Raw genomic sequence first — 7609 nt, forward strand, 5'->3', positions numbered from 1 at the left:
TTTCTGCCTTTTCTTCTGCTCCTTGGGGAATTTTCAAGTGGATTTTTAGGGATGTGACAGATTTATGGGGCTCGGGAGTCGCTCTGGGTCTGTCTAGAGCTGAGTTGGGGTCACAGGTTAAAAACCCCAATATGGAATTTAATGGGTGAACTTAACTTGGATTTTTTTTGGTTGGTTTTTTTTTTTTTTTTTTTTTTTTTTTTTTTTTTTTTTTTCAGCATGAATAAGATACTGGAGCAAAATTTGGAGTGAGGGAGGGCAGGAGTTCAAGGGCTGAGCCTGGATTTTTTTTTTTAGTTTTTTTCCAGAATGAATGAGATGCTGGAGCAAAATTTGGAGTGAGGGGGTTGAATTTATCTCCCCTGTGAGCCCCAGGCTGGAACAGCAGAGCTTTAAAGGCCAGTGCAGATCCCTGGGGCAGCCTGAGATTACCAGGGGAAGGATTTCTGCCTTTTCCCTTTATACCTGCCAAAGCTCCAGCCCTGAACTCTCTCACCCCCTCCTGGCCCATTTTCCTGGCCTGGATTAAATCCCGTCACCAGCAGAGCTGGGAAGGTCAGGAGTGACCACAGGGGATGGTCAGAGCCCCCCCAAAAAAGGGGGTTTGGACCCACCTGAGCCTCTGAGCAGGGATTTCTGTGGGACCAGGGAAAGGATCCACGATGGATTTTGCCTTTGGGGTTGGCAGTGCCTCAATTCCTGCAGAGATTCCTGACAGGAGGAATCCAAAACCTTCCCTGAGACCCCTAAAACCTTCCCTGGAGTCACCCCCAGCCCCTCTGGGGATTCCAGCAGCAATCAGGAGAAGGGGAATATCCAAGATTTTCCAGGGAAAAGAGCAGAGCCACCCTATTCCCTCCCTTCCCACCCCAAAGCTCATCCCCAGCAGCAACACAAGCAGGAATTATCCCAACCCCATTTTATCCAATCCCACCCCCTGCAGCACCCGTGGGGATCACATAATTTGGGAAACAGCCACCAAATCCCACTTTACCCAATCCCAATCCCAATCCCTGAACTCCTCAGGCACGTTGTCCTTCCCTGGAGTCACCCCCAGCCCCTCTGGCTGTTCCAGCAGCAATCAGGAGAAGAGGAATATCCAAGATTTTCCAGGGAAAAGAGCAGAGCCGCCCTATTCCCTCCCTTCCCACCCCAAAGCTCACCCCCAGCAGCAGCACGAGCAGGAATTATCCCAAGCCCATTTTATCCAATCCCATCCCCTGCAGCCCCCGTGGGATCACAGAACTTGGGGACCCCTTTACCCCACCCCAACCCCATTTTATCCAATCCCATTTCCCTGCAGTATCCATGGGATCACAGGATTTGGGGACCCCTTTACCCCACCCCAACCCCATTTTATCCAATCCCATTTCCCTGCAGTATCCATGGGATCACAGAACTTGGGGACCCCTTTACCCCACCCCAACCCCATTTTATCCAATCCCATTCCCCTGCAGCACCCGTGGGATCACAGAACTTGGGGACCCCTTTACCCCACCCCAACCCCATTTTATCCAATCCCATTTCCCTGCAGTATCCATGGGATCACAGGATTTGGGGACCCCTTTACCCCACCCCAAACCCCAATCCCTGAACCCCTCTGGCACATTGTGTTTTGGGGAGAATCCGCAGCCCCGGGGAGGGGCCGGGGTGACCTTGGGGCCGGGGCGGGGTTTGAGCGCACCTGGCGGGGCCTGGGCAGGTACCTTGTGACCGCTCCTCCCGCCGGGGCTGCGGCGCTTTCTGGGGAAGGGTTTCTATTTCGGGCCCAATGTTTTCACCCGCTCTATATTAAGCACATTCATTTCGCAGTCACAAGGCAGCGCAGAGCGGCGCGGGAGCCGCTTCTCCTCCTCCTCCTCCTTCTCCTTCTCCTCCTTCTCCTCCTTCTCCTCCTCCGGCAGCGGCTCCGCAGCTTTGGCAGCATCAAACCCGGCCCGGCCCGGCCCGGGCCGCTCCTCTCCAGCTGCTGCCCCATCCAGTCCCCTTCCCATCGCTCCAGACCCGCTGAGCCCCATTGAGGAGCTGCTCTGGAAATTCCTGGCTGGAATTTCTGCTTTAAAACACTCCCGGTTCCTGGAGATGGGGGAAAAGGGAACAGGAATTGCTGCTGCCCCATCCAATCCCATTCCCATCCCCATCGAGGGCTGAATTTCACCCTCTGGAAATTCCTGGCTGGAATTCCTGCATTAAAACACTCCTGGCTCCTGGAGATGGGGAAAAAGGGAACAGGAATTGCTGCTGTCTCCGTCCAATCCCATTCCCATCCCTTCATCTCCTCTGAGCCCCATTGAGGAGCTGCTCTGGAAATTCCTGGCTGGAATTTCTGCATTAAAACACTCCCGGTTCCTGGAGATTGGGGAAAAGGGAACAGGAATTGCTGCTGCCCCATCCAATCCCCATTTCCACCCCTCCATCCCCTCTGAGCCCCACCGAGGGCTGAATTTCACCCTCTGGAAATTCCTGGCTGGAATTCCTGCATTAAAACACTCCTGCCTCCTGGAGACTGAAGGGAAAAAAGGCACCAAGAATTGCTGCTGCCCCATCTAACCCCATTCCCATCCCTTCATCCCCTCTGAGCCCCATCGAGGGTTGAATTTCACCCTCTGGAAATTCCTGGCTGGAATTCCTTTGAATTCCTGCATTAAAACACTCCTGCCTCCTGGAGCAGGGAAAAAAGGCACCAGGAATTGCTGCTGCCCCATCTAACCCCCTTCCCACCCCTCCATCCCCACCGAGGGCTGAATTTCACCCTCTGGAAATTCCTGGCTGGAATTCCTTTGAATTCCTGCATTAAAACACTCTCGGTTCCTGCAGACGAGGAGGGAAAAAAGGCACCGGGAATTGCTGCAACACCGACACGCGCCAGCAGCCGCCTGGAGAGGGGAAAACATTGAGAAACCCTGAGCTGTGACCTCTGCCAACCTCAGGGAACTGAGCACTGGAAGCGTTTCCACTTCTTTATTTCCCTCTCACTCCTCCCAGGGCACAAAAAAAAAAAGGAGCTAAATCTCTGCCCCGTGCCTGGTGGAGGCTTTAATTGTGATTGCAGCCCTGCAGAGGTGACAGAGAAATACAAACAAACACCTCCGGCAGGTCCCACGGCCCAGGCGGGATGAGACTCGTGGGAAAGCCCTGGGGCAGAGGGATAATGAGGAGTTGGGATGAGAGGAAGGAGCATCCTCTGCTCTGACTCAGCTCAGGCTCAGCTCTGGTCCCACGAGGCTCAGCTGGTGAAGCATTGAGTTAGAAGAATTTATTTATTTATTTATTTATTTATTTATTATTTTAAATTTATTTTTTTATTTATTTGAGGCTGAGCTGGGATGGACTGGTGAAGCACTGACTTAGAAGAATTTATTAATTTATTTATTTATTAATTTTATTTATTTTTATTTTATTTATTTGAGGCTGAGCTGGGATGGAGTAGTGAAGCACTGAGTTAGAGGAATTAATTCTTTTTTTTTAATTCATTTTTTATTTATTTGAGGCTGAGCTGGGATGGGCTGGTGAAGCACTGACTTAGAAGAATTTATTTATTTATTTATTTATTTATTTATTTATTTATTTATTTGAGGCTGAGCTGAGATGGACTGATGAAGCACTGAGTTAAAAGAATTTATTTATTTATTTATTTATTATTTTTTAATTTTTTAAAATTTATTTATGTATTTGAGGCTGAGCTGGGATGGACTGGTGAAGCACTGAGTTAGAAGAATTTATTTAATTATTTTTATTTATTTATTTATTTTTATTTATTTATTTGAGGCTGAGCTGGGATGGACTGGTGAAACACTGAGTTAAAAGAATTTATTTATTTATTTATTTATTTATTTATTGTTAAAATAAATATTGCTGAGGTAAAGTAGCTAAATTTCCCTTTTGTTAATAGAAGCCAGATTGAAGGAACTGAAAAAAAATCATAGAAGGAACTGATAAATCATGGAAGGAACTGATAAATCATGAAAGGAACTGATAAATCATAGAAGGAACTGATAAATCACAGAAGGAACTGATAAATCATGGAAGGAACTGATAAATCATGGAAGGAACTGATAAATCACTGAAGGAACTGATAAATCATTGAAGGAACTGATAAATCACAGAAGGAACTGATAAATCACTGAAGGAACTGATAAATCATTGAAGGAACTGATAAATCACTGAAGGAACTGATAAATCATGGAAGGAACTGATAAATCAGGGAAGGAACTGATAAATCATAGAAGGAACTGATAAATCACGGAAGGAACTGATAAATCATGGATGGAACTGATAAATCATGGATGGAACTGATAAATCATAGAAGGAACTGATAAATCATGGAAGGAACTGATAAATCATTGAAGGAACTGATAAATCACTGAAGGAACTGATAAATCATGGATGGAACTGATAAATCATAGAAGGAACTGATAAATCACAGAAGGAACTGATAAATCATGGAAGGAACTGATAAATCATTGAAGGAACTGATAAATCATAGAAGGAACTGATAAATCACTGAAGGAACTGATAAATCATGGAAGGAACTGATAAATCATGGAAGGAACTGATAAATCATTGAAGGAACTGATAAATCATGGAACCCGTCAAACGAGGCTTTTGCATCCTGAATAATCAATAGACCCCATGAATACAACACAATCATAAATCAAAGAGTCCTGGATCAATAGACTCCATGAATACAATACAATCATAAATCAAACAGTCCTGAAAAAACAGGATTGAGTTGTCACATAACACTAAAAGTTAAAAAGTCAAAGAGAGGAAAACCCACCTTTCTTCATCATTTTGGGACCCCACCCCATAAAAAAGACCATCAACCCATTTCAAAGAACAAACTACTCATTCTTAATGACTTTTTTGGGCTAATTACCATACAAAACGAAGAATAAGATGTACCAGAGTTATGAATATACATTTGTGTTTTGGGTATTCAATATTCCTGTACATAAAAACCTCCCTGTGACCATCTGTAAATTGTGGTGTGTAATAAACATTCACTTTCTAACTTTAAACTGTTATAGAGAGTCTTTGTCTGTCAGAGCTGGATATTGGTATTAGATCAATATCCAGATTTTTTTAATAATTTAGAATTAATAAATAATTTTAATAATTAATTTTTTAATAATTTAGATTTTATAATTTAATAATTAGAAAATTTTAATAATTTTAATAATAATAATTAATTAATAATAATTAAAATGCCCACCCCTGTTTCCAGCTGGGCACTGTGTGGAATCCCAGCCTGGCAGGGACAGGCTGTAAATAATTATAAATTATAAATTATAAATTATAAATTATAAATTATAAATTATAAATTATAAATTATAAATTATAAATTATAAATAGCAGCGTTTCAAATTCAGCCCCAGGTTTGTTTTCTCCCTCTTTCCCAAGCCTGGGATAAAAGAACATTTCCTAAAATCCTCCAGGGAAAAACCTGGAGCTGGAAGAGTTAAATTGGTTCAAATCCCGCACTTGATACCAGATTAACCTTTGCATCAACAGGCTCCCAAATCACCCTGAACTGGCTTAACCCTTCCCTAAATGGCTTTTATTGGTTTGCAGCAGGGGCAGGTGGAGCTTTAACGAGCTCACAGCTCAGTCCTGGTGGTGCTGCTTTCCTGGGAACCCCCTCAAAATCCCCAAAAAAACACTTTGGGGGCTGGAAAAAGGTGAGGGAATTTCTCATATTTAGGGGAAACCCTTTAGTTTGAACATTTTTTCCAAATATTTCCCAGTTTCTCTCCTGCTCAGATGGGTTTTTGCAATCCTTTGGTGCCCTGGTTCTGAAGTGGACCCCAAAATCTCTCCTTTTTACAGTTTCTCACACCAGCAGGGCCACAGAGACAGAAAAAAGTGAGAAATCAGCCTGGGGACCCCAAAACAACCACCCAGGTCCCCCTTTTCCTGGCTGGGGTATTTCACAGCCCCTTTGGTGCCCTGGCTCTGAAGGGGACCCCAAAATCTCCCCTTTTTTCAGTTCCTCACACCAGCAGGGCCACAGAGACAGAAAAAAAAAGTGACAGAAATCAGCCTGGGGACCCCAAAACAACCAGCCAGGCCCCCCTTTTCCTGCCCAGGTGTTTTTTCACAGCCCTTTGGTGCCCTGGCTCTGAAGGGGACCCCAAAATCTCCCCTGAGCCAGGCAGGAGCAAAGGGAGGACAAAACATCTCAGAGGTGCTGGAGAACCCCTCTGGCATCACTCAGGGTGGAGGAGAGGGAGGCCAAGAGCTGGGCTGGCCCCGTGTGTACCCCAAATTAAGTGGGGAAAAAAATCCCCCTGAGCCAGGTGGGAGCAAAAGGAGGACAGAACATTCCAAAGGTGCTGGGGAGCCCCTCTGGCATCACTCGGGGTGGGGAACAGAGAGGCAGGAGCTCCATGTCTGCCCCCAAATTAAATCTCCCTGAGTCAGGTGGGAGCAGAGGAAGGACAGAACATCCCAGAGGTTCAGGAGAGCCCCTCTGGCATCACTCGGGGTGGAGGAGAGAGAAGCCAAGAGCTCTGTGTGTGCTGAGCCGCACGTTCCTGCCCTTATCGTGCCCATCGGGACCAGCTCCAGCAGCACCTGCAGCCAAAGGGAACAGCCCCAGAGCAGCTCCAGCAGCACCTGCAGCCAAAGGGAACAGCCCCAGAGCAGCTCCAGGGGCCAAAGGGAACAGCCCCAGAGCAGCCCCAGGGGCCAAAGGGAACAGCCCCAGAGCAGCTCCAGGGGCCAAAGGGAACAGCCCCAGAGCAGCTCCAGGGGCCAAAGGGAACAGCCCCAGAGCAGCTCCAGGGGCCAAAGGGAACAGCCCCAGAGCAGCTCCAGCAGCTCCAGGGGCCAAAGGGGAACAGCCCCAGAGCAGCTCCAGGGGCTCCTGCAGCCAAAGGGAACAGCCCCAGAGCAGCCCCAGGGGCCAAAGGGAACAGCCCCAGAGCAGCCCCAGGGGCCAAAGGGAACAGCCCCAGAGCAGCTCCAGGGGCCAAAGGGAACAGCCCCAGAGCAGCTCCAGGGGCCAAAGGGGAACAGCCCCAGAGCAGCCCCAGGGGCCAAAGGGAACAGCCCCAGAGCAGCTCCAGGGGCTCCTGCAGCCAAAGGGAACAGCCCCAGAGCAGCTCCAGGGGCTCCTCCTGCAGCCAAAGGGAACAGCCCCAGAGCAGCTCCAGCAGCTCCAGGGGCCAAAGGGGAACAGCCCCAGAGCAGCTCCAGGGGCCAAAGGGGAGCAGCCCCAGAGCAGCCCCAGAGCAGCTCCTGCAGCCAAAGGGAACAGCCCCAGAGCAGCTCCAGAGCAGCTCCAGGGGCCAAAGGGGAACAGCCCCAGAGCAGCCCCAGGGGCTCCTCCTGCCCCATGATCCCATCCCTTCCCTCCTTTCCCACGGAGTCACCGCTGACTCAGGCTGGTGGATCCTTTCCGTGGCCTGGGGAGGTTTCCCTGGTTCCCATTGACTCACCCGGATCCAGAGTTCACCAGCCTCTCTTTATTTTTTAATTCCCATCCTGGGGTGTTTTTGGTCAGTCAGACTCACCTGGGACCTCCTTTCCATCCCTGAGCAGGATCCTCATCTGGGACCTTCCCATGAAGGACCCTCAGGGTGGGCAGTTCCTAAAATCACCTAAA

General features: G+C 48.1%; 1 protein-coding gene across 2 annotated transcripts in view; it reads right to left on the bottom strand.

Moving 5' to 3' along the window:
* The window catches only part of PEBP4 (phosphatidylethanolamine binding protein 4), a 96781-nt gene extending 95035 nt beyond the window's left edge, over positions 1-1746 (bottom strand). Inside the window, exon 1 of one of the 2 annotated variants that reach the window (XM_083880386.1) lies at positions 1707-1746. The gene's annotated coding sequence lies outside the window, so the exon portion shown is untranslated. Of the gene's footprint in view, positions 1-1684 lie in introns of both variants that reach the window. The other variant, XM_083880387.1, reaches the window with a different exon arrangement.
* Between the last annotated feature and the right edge of the window lie 5863 nt (positions 1747-7609).

The sequence above is a fragment of the Zosterops lateralis genome (genome assembly GCF_965231275.1).
Source record: "Zosterops lateralis genome assembly, chromosome: 30".
Taxonomy (NCBI): domain Eukaryota; kingdom Metazoa; phylum Chordata; class Aves; order Passeriformes; family Zosteropidae; genus Zosterops; species Zosterops lateralis.